The sequence below is a fragment of the Psammomys obesus genome, unplaced genomic scaffold (genome assembly GCF_907164565.1).
Source record: "Psammomys obesus unplaced genomic scaffold, mPsaObe1.curated_primary_1811, whole genome shotgun sequence".
NCBI classification, from domain to species: domain Eukaryota; kingdom Metazoa; phylum Chordata; class Mammalia; order Rodentia; family Muridae; genus Psammomys; species Psammomys obesus.
The window spans coordinates 2,243,729-2,259,855 of record NW_026596034.1 but is presented as its reverse complement, the minus strand read 5'-3'; positions in this window follow the sequence as shown (position 1 = coordinate 2,259,855).

The window sequence follows — 16,127 nt, the reverse complement described above, 5'->3', positions numbered from 1 at the left end:
AATGATAGCATGTTTACACAAACTTGAGATGGGTAATGCTTAGAATAAGTATCACAATGCAATGTCTGACTGAAACCAGATAGTGGGGTAGAGAAATAAGCATTTGAATGAACAAGGGTGAATTATATACATTCCACAAGAGCGTTATACCAACAACTGTCTTCATCTTCAGGCATTCTGGTGTCAAGTGAGTATTAATTGGTTATGCTTAAGGTTTTATATATTCCTTACATTCTTGGGCTTTCTCATTTATAAACTCTGTCATGATGAATGAGGTATGACATAGCAAAACATCTTTGCATTCTTTATATTTGAAAGGCTTCTTCCCTGCATGAAATATCTGATGTAAATTGTGACTTACACTTAAAAACTTTTTCATTGTGTACATCCATATGGCTTCTTGTCTGTATGTGTTCTCTATGACTTGCATAAACTATGATGTTTCCTTACAGTCATTGTGTTTCTCCCTTTGTGATTTAGTTCTCTGATGTTTACTAGCATTTGACTTTTAGTAGAAAACTCTCCCACATTCTTTACATTCATAGAACGTCTCATCTGTATGAATTATCTTATGTACAGTGAGTTGTGACTTGTAAAAACTTTCCCCACATTCTATACATTCATAGGGTTTCTAATCTGCATAAGTCCTCTGGTGAAGGGTAAGTCTGTGCTTCTTACCTGTATGAGTTCTCTTGGTATGGAGTGAGATTTGTCTATTTTGGTATATCAAGTGTTGGAATTGTTTAGGTCTTTAAAAAAATTTTTTGGTAGTTTTTCATGTACATTGGTGTTTACATCTATGTCTGTGTGAAGGTGTTAGATCCTCTAGAACTAGAGTTATGGACAGTTGTGAGCTGCCAGGTAGGTGCTGGGAATTGAACCTGCATCCTCTAGAAGGGAACCAGTGCTCTTAAGTGATGAGCCATCTCTCTAGCCCTTCTTTAGGTCCTATTTAGGCAATCATGTTGTTGAGATTTCATGGGAGTAGCTGCCCTGTCACAGCTAGAAGGCAAAATTACACAGAAGACATCCTGGTTGTCTGGCTTTTACAGACTTTCTACCACCTCTTCCTTGAAGTTCCTTGAGCCTTGGGCACAGGAGTTGTGTTGTAAGTATATTGATTTTGCCTGGGAACTCATGGCCAGTTATCTAAATTTTAACTGGTTTTAGATTTTTGTAATGGTCTTCTGAAGCAAAAAGATGCTTTTTTGGTGAGAGCTGAGAGCTATACTTATAAGCAGATGTAAAGATAAATATTTAGGATGTAATTAGGAATTATACTGGTTTAGTAAAGTGGTTGTAATAGATTTTCTTTTAAACTCCATGGCCTCGCCTCAGTAGCCACATGTATTTGCCTAGGTTCATGCTCTCTTCAGCAATAAAGACATAACTTCCACTTCTTGGATTGTTTTCTTGAACCTCTCTCTCTCTCTCTCTTCATTCTTTATATATTCTGAATGATAATCCTCTGTGATATGTATAGGAGGCAAAGATTCTCCCCCACTCTTTGGAATTCCTCTTCACTTAATTTATATCTTTAGCTGTACAGCAGCTTTTAAGTTTTATGAGCCTCAAATCCTGATCAAATTAGGTTCTATTCAGGAAGTCCTTTCCTACACATGTATCATGATGGGTGCTGCCTGGGTTTTCTTCTAGCAGTTTCAGTATTTCAGTTTGTTTTTGTGCAAGGTGATAGATTCAGGGCTAACTTCATTCTTCTATGAGTGAACATCCAGTTTTCCAAACATCATCTGTTAATGATGCTGTCTGTTCTCTGGCTTATGTTTTAAAAATTGTTGCCGAATATAAAGTTATGTGTACTCATGTTTGGGTCTTTGATTTTGCTCCATTGGTCTACATGTCTGTTTTGGTGCCAGAACCATATTGTTTTTATTACTGTGCCTCCGCAATATATCTTAAGCTCTGGAATGGTAACTCCTCCATTGTTATTATTTTTACTAGGAATTGTTTTGACTATTTATGGTCTTTTGTGGTTCCATATGAACTTTAGGATAATTTTTAACATATTTTATTGATTATTTGGTAATCTTACATCATGCACTCTAAACATGTTCATTTCCCAGTCCTCCCATGTTCATCCCCCTCTCCTGTGACCTCTCTCCTGTCCATATATTGACTGGAACATGGTCAAATTCCCAGTGGCCAGCCCCACAAGGAAGCTAAGTCCTTCTCCACCTGCATCCCCAACAGAAGCCACCAGCTGTGGAGAGCCACACCCCAGCATTCCCATCATAACATTTTGTAAAAGGAGTTTTCCTTGGTGGCTTCCTTTGCAGGCAGTCACCTTTTTTGGCGGGAAGGGGGGTGGAGATAGGGGTTGTCACAGAAGACTTTTATGTTCCTCTTTGTCAACTGTGCAATGTAGTTATTGATACCATGACAAGAGTAGCTTCCATTGCTTCTTACAGTCATCAAGAGCATGAGTCCTAGCCTTCCACATGGTTTCTGACAACAGCATGGACCACAAACATCCACTTGGTCTCCAGCATCAGCATGCACCAAGAACCTTCACCAAGTTTCTATGCCTGCGGATATCAACATGGTCTTCTGCCTAAGCATGAGCCACTGAGCAGTATGGCCTCTGGGAGAAGCACAGACCATGGAGGTCTTTCATGGAGGTCTAATACAGTAAATAGTCTATTCTTCATCTCAAATATCCTGCTGCTGTTCAGAGTCAGGGTGATCATGTGGCCAGGCAGGTTGTTCAGAAGTCTGGGTTTGTGGAAGCTCCAGGCTGTTGCCCAGAATCCTGATGACCCTACTGGGTAATGAGCTGCTTCTTTATCAGCTGTAGCCTTCTCACACCAGTCACAGCTGTCATGTCTCTGGCTCCACTCCTCCATCTTTTCTACCTTTCCATCAAATATTCATTTGTCAGAGTAGCATTGGAATATGCAGTATGTAACACAGTATACCCTTTTGCCTAAATAGCTTTACGTTCAAAGGTTTATTGCAATTAGCCATTGATCTGGTCCAAGGCCTCTGGCCTCTGCTACACCATAAATATGGACACTCCCTGAGACTAGTCTCAGATATCCTACTGTTGCCCTGTGTCATGGTGATATTATGATTCTGATTCTGCAGAACCAGCCCCTTCACAAGCTAATGCCAATAAGGATAAAAGTTAATTTAGGTATAGAATTCCACACTTGTCAAGATAGGATAATCAAATACTTCCTCCTAAGTTGCCAAATGCACATGGACTAGACATAGTGCATGTAAATCTTACCTAATAGTTTTCATGACTGTTTTATAATTATTATTGTATTGAAAGAAAAGGACTATTCTGTAGGACTTAAAGAGGGAAATCTTGGTATAATGTTCTTGTGGAATGTATGTTACCATTATTCATTCAAATGTTAATTTCTCTACCCCACTATCTGGTTTCAATCCAGACATTCCATTGTGATGCAGCATCACCTGTCTCAAGTTTGTGTAAACATGCCACCATTTGTTCTCTGTAATTTCAATGAAACAACCAGCCAATACTGAGCAATGGAGAGAATAAGATGGAACATCCTGGTCCAGAGGGGAGAAGAAAGAAGGTAGTGGGAGGAGTCCGGGAGGAGAGCTCAGCAGGAAAGGACTTGGAACCACAAGGAGAGACAAACCAGACCTAAGATATGACTAAAAGCAAGTATAATGTGGGAAATATGAATAGTAGGAAACTATGCGGGCTTGAAGGTTTAGGATGGAGTAACTATTGCCCAGCATTGAGGGTATTATAAATAGAAGTGTGTTCATAATCTCTATATGTTGATGAATTCATTTTTGCAAGTTCATTCTGTATCCTGTTATGTTGCTGAAACTGATCATTTCTAGAAGTTTTCTGGCAGAATTCTTGGAATCTCTTATGTATAATATTATGTCATCTGCAAATAGAGAATATCTTAATTGGGATTAATATTTCTGTAACAAAACACCATGACCAAGAGCAACTTGGGGAGGAAAGGGTTTATTTCACTTACACTTCCTCATCACTGATCAAGGGAAGTCAGGACAGTAACTCATGGAGGGCAGGAACCTGGAGGCAGGAGCTGATGCAGAGGCCATGAAGAAGTACTGGTTGGTGGCTTACTAATTATTACTGTTTCCTTTTTTATAGAACCCAGGACCACCAGCAAAGGGGTGGCCCCACCCACAATGAGCTTCCCACATCTACCACTAATGAATAAAATGCCCTACAGGCTTACAGCCCAATCTTATGGAGGCATTTTCTTAATTGATGCTTCAAGCTTTTCTCCAACTAGGATGATGTTGTCTCTTGGGTTTCTCTTACAGAGATTTTATTATACTCACATAAGATTCCTCTAGTCCTGTTCTCTATAGGGCTTTTATCACAAAGACATGATTGATTTTGTCATTGGCTTTTTCTACATCTATTGAAATGATACTGTGATTTGATTTTTGCTTTACTGAGTCAATATTTCTATTACATAGCTCTGGCTGTGCTGGAACTCACTATGTAGACCAGGCTGGCCTCCAACTCATAAATACCCACCTGCCTCTGCCTCCCTGGTGCCAGGATGAAATTCATGCCCATTATTCCTGTATTTTTTTCTTTAAGTCCCTTTGTGGGACTTATTACATTTATTGTTTTCTGTCTTGAGACATACATGGGACAATCAAAGAAAGAGGGTCACTCCAGAATGTCATCTGGTCCTGAGGCAGCAGGGAGAAACATCTTGCTAAACTGAAACTTAAACAGCTACACAGAAGCATATTTATTGATTATTACACAAAAGTTGTTTGGGGGATAAAACAAGTTTCTCCTACCAAAGCCCTTAATCTAATCTATGTTTACTGAAGGAAAACATCACATCTCTGTGACCTTAGTCCTTATTGTGCATTGTTTGTAGTAAGCAATAATGTAAGATATTCCAGTTGTGCCAGGACCAGCTTGTAGCAAAAGTCATACAAAGACTGTAAAGCTCTTTCAGAAAAATAACTCTATAAATAACAGAAAATCACTGTTTTCTACAATGATTTCTTCAAGATCAAAGTACTTCTAGAAAACAACTACTCATTCTGATGATTACCCTAGATACAGTGAAAAACAACTATTTGATTCTAATATTTACCCTAGATATAATGATTCTACTAGAATTTCACTACGTATTGTATATATGTTGAACTGTTCCTGCATCTCTGAAATAAATCCAACTTGGAAATGTCCTGTGCCTAGAGAAGTTTGAAGCTGATTTTCATTCTTCAAGAAGTCCTCTGTTCTCCCACATGTTTTCTAAAGAATGTAGGACAGAAATTTGTAGGACAGAAATTTGCCTTATTTATTGGAAATTTTTCTTCAAAATCCATCACCTGTGTTGTTGGTACCACACTGATTTTTTAAGTAAAGCACAGTGATGGAGAAAGGGAAGGGGAAGGGCACCTGGATATCTGCCTGGAACTTGGAGCAGCATGTAAATGGTATGGGTTGTTAGAGAAGGTTGGGCAAAGAGAAGGAGGAGTTTAGGCAAGGTTTTGTTTATGCTGCATGTGCAAGCCTAGCAAAGGCATGGCTATTCCTCCCAGGGAAAACCTGGCTCCTTCATAAATTCACTCCTTGTTGTGGATTATTAATATTTATTATTGATTTATCTTTTAGTTAAACATCAGTTATTCCTAAACCAGCTGTATACCCAAATCACCACACAGAGACTAGGATTTATTTCATTAACTTAGAGCACATTGCTGGGCAATAGTTACTCCATCCTAAACCTCCAAGCCCACATAGTTTTCTACTATTCAGATTTCACCCATTATACTTGCTTTTAGTCATATCTTAGGTCTGGTTCACCTCTTCTCTTCGTTTGAAGTTCTCTCCTGCCAATCCTTTCTCCTCCTCCCACTCACTTCCTTTTCCTCCCCTCCAGACCAGGATGTCCCACCCTATTCTCTCCATTGCTCAGCACTGTGGCTGGTTGTTTTATGGACAATACAAAGAACATTTCTTTAAGTGCTTCTCTGCCATTTGATATTCTTCTATTGAGAATTCTCTATTTAGCTCTGTACCCCATTTTTTAATTGGATTAACTGAGCTGTTGCTGTTTAACTTCTTGAGTTCTTTATATTCTGGATATTAGTCCTCTGTCAGATACAGGGTTGGTAAAGATACTTTCCCAATCCATAGGCTGTCGTTTTGTTCTGACAACAGTATCATTTGCTTTACAGAAACTTTTCCATTTCATGAGGTTCCATTTATTGACTGTTGATCTTGGACCCTGTGCTGTTGGTGTTCTGTTCAGGAAGTTGTCTCGTGTGCCAATGAGCTCAAGGCTCTTCTCCACTTTTTCTTCTAACAGGTTTAGTGTGTCTAGTTTTATATTGAGGTCTTTAATCCACTTGGATTTTACTTTTGTGCAAGGTGATAAGTATGGATCGATTTGCGTTTTTCTACATGTAGATATCCAGTTAGACCAGCACCATCTGTTGAAGATGCTTTTTTCCATTGTATGATTTTGGCATCTTTGTTAAAGATCAGGTGTCCATAAGTGTGTGGATTTATTTTGGGGTCTTCTATTCAAATGGTGGCATGTTTACACAAAGTTGTGACAGGTAATGCTTATAAGCATCATGATGCAATGTCCAGATTGAAACCAGATAGTGGTGTAGAGAAATCAGGATTTGAATGAACAAGGGTAAATTGTATACATTCCAAAAGAACATTATACCAACAACTCTTCTTTTCTCTATGTAATTTTTAATCTCATTTGCTACAGGACTGAGGTCAGAGAAGGGAAAACAGGGACTGAGCCTGCAGACTACCCACCTGGCAGCAAGAGGCCTCTACCGGCATCATTAGGGCCCTAGGTTTCCAATAGCCCCTAAGGCTGGGCCTCTGGATTTCTCCAGTTAAACTTGCCACTTCTATCTTGTGAGGTGCAACAGTGTTATATGTAAACCATACATAATGGTAGTAAGAAAGGTGACATGAGACAGCCACCACAGAGTTCTTAAGGCGAGAGTGTAGAAAACTGATCTTGTTTCACAATCTCTGACCCAGCATCCACTTCACTCTTTTGATGCAGTTGCATGGATTTAATTGTTTGCATAGCCCTTCCTACTCTAGACTGGGTACAAGGAGGAAAGGTGCCTGAGAAGGTATGTTCAGCATTAAATAGTGTTGTGCCTAGATTTTGTGAGACCTCAAAAGACCACCAGGAGTCAAGTCCTTTGCAAAACACAAGAGGGTTTATTCAATATAAGCTCTAGCCCAGGTCATATGATCCCTGTTGAAGCAGGAAAGGAATATGTCCCTGAGGGCTGGGGGAACAGGGTTTTTAAAGGGCAAAACTGAATGTGGGGATTTTTCAAGCCTTGGCGTCACATGATTGGGTAAGGGAGGTTGACTTTTAAAATAATTGGTCTACTTTAGGTGTCAAGACCATGATCAGTCCTGGCCCGGCAATCTAGAGGATATCTGATCTTGAGCAATGCCTGAAATGTCCTCTTACATGCTGATTTGGCTGTTTCGAGGGAGGAGGAGAGATTAGCACATCTTGTGGTTTTTTTCTTAGAAGCAGGGCTGTGTGACTTTGGTCACAAGCTAGGGGCTATCTGGGTGGAGAACTAGAGGACACCTGGGTGGGTTGCCAGGCAATAGCGTCTCTCAAGAGCAAGCCTGGGTACTTTCTGCAGCAGGGCAGGTCTGCCTCCATGTGCTCACTCCTTTATCTAAACTTGTACCCAAGACCACAGTCATGTTGCCCCAAGGTCCAAATTTCAAATTTTGGACCTCTCATTCTCCCCCTTTCAAGAAGATATTGTCTCTAATCCTCAAGATATGTCCAAATCATTTTATGTTAAAAAGGGGAAGGAGGGCCCCTATCAATATATCATTTCAACCTGCCAGGTGGGATTATGGGCAAAGGTCTATTTTTCTGTAATTGTTTCAGTGCTGGCCATGAGGCTGTTGACATCAGGGACTAGTAAGGCTGAAATGTTTAGTCGATCCAATTGGAGGGGCAGGAAATAATCTGGGTGGCTGACAGCAAATCCATCACCTTACATAGGTGAAACCTATTGAACTAAACACAGACTAGGAATAGAATTATTATCGGTGGGAAAGAGAGTTTATAGGTTGGTATTATTTTCATCAATGGCCAATCTTTGATACTGTGACCATCAGCTGAATTGTCCCTAGCCTCTACTTAATGTAGGCCAATAACTTATTTATCAGACAAGGCCCAAAAGTGACCAGTAGTAATAGGATAATAAAATGGCCTAAGAGAGTACATATCAGAGTTGTTAACCAAGGGGACACATTAAACGATGATTCAAACCATCCTGATCTGGCTTCTCTTGCCCAGCATCTCTTGCCCAGGCCTTCTCTAACTTTGGCCAGTGACTCTCTCATAATACCAGACCTATTGGGGTAGAAAAAACATTCTTCCTTGAGTGCTGCATATAGCCCTCCTTGTTGTAAGAGCATCAAGTTGAGTCTCCTTCTATTCTGGAGGACAACTTCTGCTAAGGAATGAATATTTTCTTCTAGACCAGAAATAGAACCCCCCAATCTTTGAATGTCCAAGTCTATGGATTCCCTTAGCTGTCCATAATGTTTGTCCTGAAGGACCAATGAGATGATATCTGTTCCTGCTCATGCTGCTCCCAGTCCCAGTAGTCTCGCTAGAGTGACAGTTGTTATGGTTCCTTTTTATTTCTTATATATTTTTGGTTTGGTGGATCAAAGGATAGGAAGAACTCTTCATTGCCTTGATAAATCAGCTGGGGAACGAGCTGTACTAGCACACAGTAAGAAGCTGGGATCAACTTACCGTATGTATGGGGTCAAGCCAGAGGAACAGGCTCACCAGCTATTAAGTGGGGGGGTACTAGATATGGTTCATTCCTACCCCAATAGTTAAGGTCTGTTACAGAGGCTCTTATGAGTGTCTGGAATTGTTCCCACACAAGTCCTGCTTCTGGAAACTAGCTGGAGAGTGAGTCTGGCTTGCGGGGGTTGATGCCATCTACAACTGGTCATATCTGTGGCAAGAGTATAGTTACTAATGACCGCCATTGCCTCATAGAAGGGGGGTTGTGTATCATAACATAGCCAACAGGACTCAGTGAGGTCCAGGTGAGTTCCATTCAGAGCTATATATATATGTTAAACAGCAATTCCCAAAGGGGTTTGGACTGGGGTTCCTGGAAAGGCCCCTTGTCTTAGCTAGGCTTTAGAGAAAGGGCAGGTGAGAGTTTGGGGTTCCCTGCCACTTGGGGTGCCTTAGTAGTGGTCAAGCCAATGGGGGAAGGTGTAGGATGGTGTTAGGGCCAATAGCCCTGGGGGTCCCTTCAGAAAGAAGCAATTAAAGGCATACTATCCCCCCAAGTGTCCCAGTCTTCCAAAGGCACAGCCCAAATTTTTTTCCCTTGCAGCCATGGGGTATAGCTTTTACCCTTGTCAGTAATGGCAAGCTTAAGCTAATTACAGGGTTTGGATTTAGCATGGTGGGGTATACCACTATTGACCACCCATGCACATTTATCATATTTGGGGTCTCTAGTCAACTGCATAAGTCTGGTTAAGATAGGTTTCCAGATAGTGCAAATTTCTCGCACCCCCATTCTGCACAATAAAGGTCAGCCATGGTCCCACAGTGTTCCCGCTGCCATGAAGAATCAAAAGGAGAGGAACAATAATATAAAAATGTATTTTGTGGCCCTCAGCCATGCTTCTCATGCGGGACCCTGATGGCATGGTGAGGACCAGATTGAAGCTCAGCTCAGGAAACCATGTGTTCAGGGGAATCGTCTGAGATGCTGTAGCTAAGACGTTGCTATAGTCATCCCATAGGACCCAGATATTGTTTACTGGGGTATGTGGGTTCCAGGCAGCAGTACATGTGGTTAGTAGTCCTAAGATGATCACGAGGTTCTTGATAATCTGACATGCAGAGGGTTGTCTGAACCATGATGTACCCATCAAAAACCCATCAGGAAATTTAGCTTGAACAGTAAAGATTCTTTTTTTATTTTCCATTCCAGGGCACAGGAGTCAGGTAGTCTTCTTGGGTTGAGAATGGGTTGGCAGGCCTGGCATGCGAATAATGAATCCAAGCAGTGATCCTGTCAACCTTAATGGCAGTTGGAGTGGTCAGCAGAATAATGTATGGTCCTGTCCATCTGGGTTCTAATGTGCCTTGATGGAACTGTTTCACATAGACCCAGTCTCCAGGCTGGAAGACTGGGGTTGTGGGGTCCTGGGACCGGGATTGCCTCATAGAGAGAAACAACTTTAGGTTAAACATGTTTATGAGCCCACTGCGTGTCCCTGACATGAAGGATCAAGTCATCCTCATCTATTTCAGCAATGGCATAAAATTTAAGATTAGGTATAATAGGGGCTGGCATTCCATACATGATTTCAAAAGGAGTGAGTCCTAATTGATAGGAAGAGTTTCTGACTCTATACAGGGCAAAGGGGAGGAGCTTCACCCAGTCACTTCCAGTTTCCAAGGTCAATTTAATTAAGGTCTCTTTTTTTTAATTTTTCTTTTTTATATTAATTACAGTTTATTCACTTTGTATTCAAGCTGTAGTCCCCTCTCTCATTCCCTCTCAACCCTATCTTCCCTCCTTCATTTCTTCCATGCCCCTCTCCAAGTCCACTGATAGGGGAGGTCCTCCTTCCTAGTTAAGGTCTCTTTTAATGTCCTATTCATTCTTTCTATCTGTCCTGAACTTTGGGGTCTGTAAGCACAATATAATTTCCAATCTGCTTCAATATACTTGGTCATATTCTGACTTATCTTTGACACCAAAGCTAGTCCATCATCTGACCCTATCATGTGAGAAAAGCCATAATATCTTCCAATAATTTCTTAGCTACCATCTGAGTGGTCTTGTCCTTGGTGGGGAAGGCCTCTGTCCATCCTGAGAAGGTGTCCATGAATACTAATAGATATTTGTATCCATACCTTCCAGGAATAATCTCTGTGAAATCAACTTCCCAGTAAGTTCCTGGTCTCTTACCTTGAAGGTTTGATACTGGGTGTTGTGGATTGCTGGTGGCATTGGTCAGCTGACAAGCTTTGCAATTACCCACAATGTCATCAATAGTCTTATGCATATCCTTAAAAGTTATTCTAGATTGTCTCACAGCATCCGCCATTCCTTTTGATCTCATATGAATGACTATGAATTTTCCTGAGAATAATTCTAGCTAAGGAATTGGGCAAGATTAGCTTACCATTGGCTGATTGCCACCAACTGTCCAAACATTAGCTCTTGGGCTGATTCCTGGCCCATTTTATTTCCTCTTCAGTGTAATGAGGTTCCTCCAACAAGTTTGGGCTGGGTGGCTTCGGCAAAATGGTTGCTAAGATGGCGGCTGCTATCTCTTGCAGTACAGCATTCTTGGCTGTCTTATCAGCTCGGTTGTTGCCTCTGGCCACATTGGTGCTTCTTTTTGGTGTCCAGGGCAGTGGATAATGGCCAGCCTCTTGGGAAACCATGAAGCTGTAAGGAGTCATAACATTTCCTCTTTATTTTTAGTGGTTCTTCCTTCAGCCTTCGGGAGCCCTGTTTCTTGGTATATGGCTCCATGCACATGGGCAGTGGCAAAGGCATAACGACTGTCTATGTAAATATTGATGGCTAGTCCTTTGCTCATAGTAAGGGCTTGAGTTAAGGTGATTAATTCAGCCTTTTGAATGGAAGTTCTCAAGGGAAGGGATTGAGCCCAAATTACCTCAGTCTCAATAGTCACTGCTGCCCCTGCTCTCCTCTAACCCTAATGAATGAAGCTGCCCTCATCAGTGAACCAAGTCTGCTGAGCATTAGGCAAAGGCACATCCTTAAAGTCAGGTCGGGTGTTGTACACCTGGGCCAAAATTTCTTCACAGCAGTGTAGTTGCTGCTCCAGTTCTGAATCTGGCAGGAGGGTCACTGGGTTCAAGGAGGCAGGAGGCTGGAGGCTGAAAAACAACTCAGCCAGGATTAATCAACAGAATCTGAAAATGGGTCATTCGAGTGTTGCTTAACCATCAATAGGGTGTTGCTTGAGAACTCCCTCAATGGCATGGGAGGATCACAATATTGGCCCAATATCAAGTTATCAGCATCTTTGACCAGCAGTATAGTGGCTGTGATAATGCGCAGGCAAGGTGGCCATCCAGCCACTACCTGATCCAACTTTTTAGATAGGTATGCTACTGGATGTTTCCAAGGCCCCAGTGTTTGAGTCAGAACTCCCTCAGCAATCCCTTTTCATTCATCCATGAACAGGTGAAAGGGCTTAGTAATGTCTGGTAATCCTAAGGCTGGTGCTGATAGCAGGGCCTACTTCACCTTGTCAAAATCCTGTTGCTATTCTAATTAAAGTAATCAGTCTCTTTTATGACTTCATAAAGGAACCTAGCTATCTCTGCAAAGCCTGGGATCCAGAATTTGCAAAATCCCGCCTACGCTAGGAACTCTCTTACCTGGCAACAACTGTTTGGGACTGGAATGCTGAGAACAGTCTCTTTTCTGGCCTTGAAGAGCCTGCATTGCCCTCCTTTCAAGATGTAGCCAAAGTAGGTCACTTCAGCTCCGCAGAGTTGTGCCTTTTTGCCTGAGGCTCAATACTCTAAGTCTCCCAGGACTTCTAGGAGCCTCTGGGTCCCTTTTAGGCAGCTTGCCTGGTCCTTGGCTGCCACTAAGAAATCATCTACATACTGGAGAAGGGTAACATCCAGGTTGTTAGGCCAGTACTCACCACGTCCTCATGAAGGGCCTCTTTGAAGATGGTGGGTGAGTTCTTAAATCCTTGAGGTAGGCGTGTCCAAGTCAGCTGTCCTTTGATGCTTACCTCTGGGTCATGCCATTCAAAAGTAAAGTATTCTTGGTTTTTGGCTGAAGAAGGCATCCTTCAAGTCTATGACAGTATACCAGTCTCTTTCAGGTGGTAAGGAACTCAGCAAAGTGTATGGGTTAGGTACAGTGAGGTGAATATTCATCACCCACTGATTGACTTCCCTCAAGTCCTGGACTGGCTGATAGTCATTTGAGTTAGGCTTCTTAACAGGCAACAGGCAGATTGGCAAGGCCTGAGAATCCCAAGTTTGAGTAATTTTTGGATGTGAGGAGTTATTCCTATTTTTGTCTCCATGGACATTGGGTATTGGTATACCTGGGTGGGATCTGCCCCTGGCTTGAGTTCCACAATCACTGGTGGCCAGTGTTTGGCCAGTCCCATTCCTTATGTTCCAGCCCAAGCCTGAGGAAGTTCCTCCAATCAAAGATCCAAATTTTTCTTACGAGAAAGGGGTTGCTCATACAATTTGTTCTCAGGTTGATCATTAGGACTTGGATAGACTTTCCTTTATCTTCTAGTAGTTGGCCTCCTTCTGGCCCAAAATGTATTTGGGCCTTCATTTTGGTTAATAGATCCCTCTCCACAAGTGGGTAAGGGCATTCTGGAATGATTGTAAACGAATGGGTTACCCATCCCATTCCTAAGTCTACAGATCTTTGGGTGGTCCATGAATATTGTTTAATGTCAATGGTGCCTGAACCCATGATTTCTTTGAAGATATTGGCCCTCCAGACTTTAAGAACACTGAATGTTGGGCTCCAGTATCTACTAGAATGTCCAAGGGGTTTTCCCTCCACCTTAAGAGTTACCCTCTGTTTGAGGAGGGGATCTGAACCCCAACTCCCTCAGTCTTTTTCCTCTTCCACAAACATAACCTTAGTTCATGGCTTTTTCTTGGGACAATCCTTTATCCGGTGTCCCTCTTCTTTATAATAGGCACATTGGTTCTTACCTAATTGTGGTCTGCTGCATCCCTCTGGCTCCTTTTTTTCTGGCTGCTCACTGGAGTTGTTTTCTCTCTCCTGGATCCAAGGCAGTGGCAGCCAGGAGCACTCTGGCCAAATCCCTATATTGTCTTTTCTCTGCCCTAATTTGCTTTTCCTCTGAACTTTCCCTATTGTTATATACTTTCTCTGCAATCTCTACCAAGTCCCTTAATAACTTTTCTCCTAATCTTTCCTGTTTTTGTAATTTTTCTTAATATTTGGTGCTGAATAATTAATGAAAGCCAGGGCTACAGATGACTTCTGATCAGAAATGTTCAGGATCATAAGCAGTATAACATCTATAAGACTCCATTATGCTTTCTAGGAAGGCTGCTGGGCTTTTATCCGTTCCCCGCCTAACATCATAAATCTTAGCGAAATTGGTGAGCCATCTAGTGGCTGCCTTGAGACCTGCCAACAGAGCCTGCTAGTAGACAAGGAGGTGCCCCTTACCTTCAGCTATATTGTAATCCCCGGTGGGTCAGGTGAGAGGAAATCCAGGGTAAATATCAGCTGGATTCTGGGTCGGAATGCCATTATTTCCTGGAATATTTTTCCGGGCCTCCAAGAAGATACATTCCCTTTCTTCTTTGGTGAAAACAATCTGCAAACGCTGTTGGCAGTCATCCCAAGTGGGCTCGTGAGTAAAAAGCACAGTTTCAAAAAAGACCACTTAGGTCCCTCAGATTTTCAGAAAATTTAGCATTTTGGGTTTTCCAGTTATAAAGGTCAGCTGTCATGAAAGGCCAGTAATGGTGGGATTGGTTCCCATGGTCATCCGTGGACCCAGTGACCCACAGAGGCAGAACTGTGGAATCTACCTCTGGTTCCCCAAGTGGGGAAGCCACCTGACAGCTCCAGGTGCCTTGCACCAGACCGTCTGGCTGGTCCAGGGTGGGCAGCGGAGGACATGTTGGTGCCGGTGCTGGTGTTGGTGCCAGCGTTGGTGGACCATGGGGCAGAGGAGGAGGCTTATAAGGCAGGAGTGGAAAAATATCATCCTCAGGTGTGCTATCCTGTTAGACAGGGTAGAAGGGAGCAGAAGGTTTAGAACGTGCCATTGTATCTGCCACCAGTGCAGTGGTGGAACCCGCATCTGCATCTGTAGTCTGAGGAGTTCCTGCAGGAGAAGGATCATTAGCAGGGAGAAGAAAAGACTTAATCCAGGGTGGGGGATTCACTACTAAATCTTTCCAAACTGCTACATAAGCCACCTGATCTGGATGTGCCTTCTGGTAAACCTTGTCTTCCACTGTGAGAAAGGTGGGTAGATGGAATGGTCCTTCTGGCAGCCATCCAGAAGGATGCCTATTCAGAGATACAGACTGTTGTCATTTTTCCTTTCTTAACATTAACTGAAAGATTGTGAGCCCTTGCCTTAACCTCTTTGAAGTGGGTGAGAACCAAGTCAATGGAGCAGGAAGTCATCTTATAATGTCCATCACAATCCAGTACACACAAAGACTCACAAATACAAGAAACAAAACAGAGAGATAAACACAAACAAAGTAGCCACCCTACATCTGATAACAAAAATGAAACCAAGCCCTTTGCCGCTATTAGTGGTGGGGAAGGTGAAAAAGGCAAAAAGTGAGGAGCCGATGGGGTCTTGTTTCCTCTATCAAAAATTCTTCCAGAACAGAATCAGGGTCCCCTTCTGGGGGAGGCACGGCACCCACCCCGAAAAGATTTCTCATAAACACAAGGAACAAAACAGAGACAAGCACCAACTAGGTGGCCGTGTAACCATTTTGCAATTTAAGCTCAGACTCGTGGACCCTCAGATTTCTGCTCTGGTTTCCCTGCCACAGAAGCCCAGAGCAGTGGGTGGGTTCTATCTGAACCACTCGTGACTGTAGGACTCTGCCTGAGTGTCCACAAAAATACAGACTAGAGAAGCCAGGAATATCTCCCTGACTTCGGCGGCTGTGACTTCCATCTGCCCTGACTCTGCCGTCCTAAGTGAGCATACACGCTATAAGACAGAATATGGACACAAAACACTGAAACAAAGAACACTCATGAGCTGGTACTGGACCCTCCAGGGCCTGGTAAATCTTGGAATGTCGGTGGGACCTCCAAATGTTGTGCCTAGATCATGAGACACCCCCCCCCAAAAAAAAACCACCAGGAGTTGAGTCCATTGTAAAACACACAAGGGTTTATTGGAAACAAGCTCGAGTCCAAGTTGCAAGATCCCTGTTGAAGCAGGAGAGGAATATGGCCCTGAGGGCTGTGAGAAAAGGGTTTTTAAAGGGCAAAACTGCATGTGGGGAGTTTCCAAGCCTTGGCATCACATGATTGGGTAAAGGAGGTTG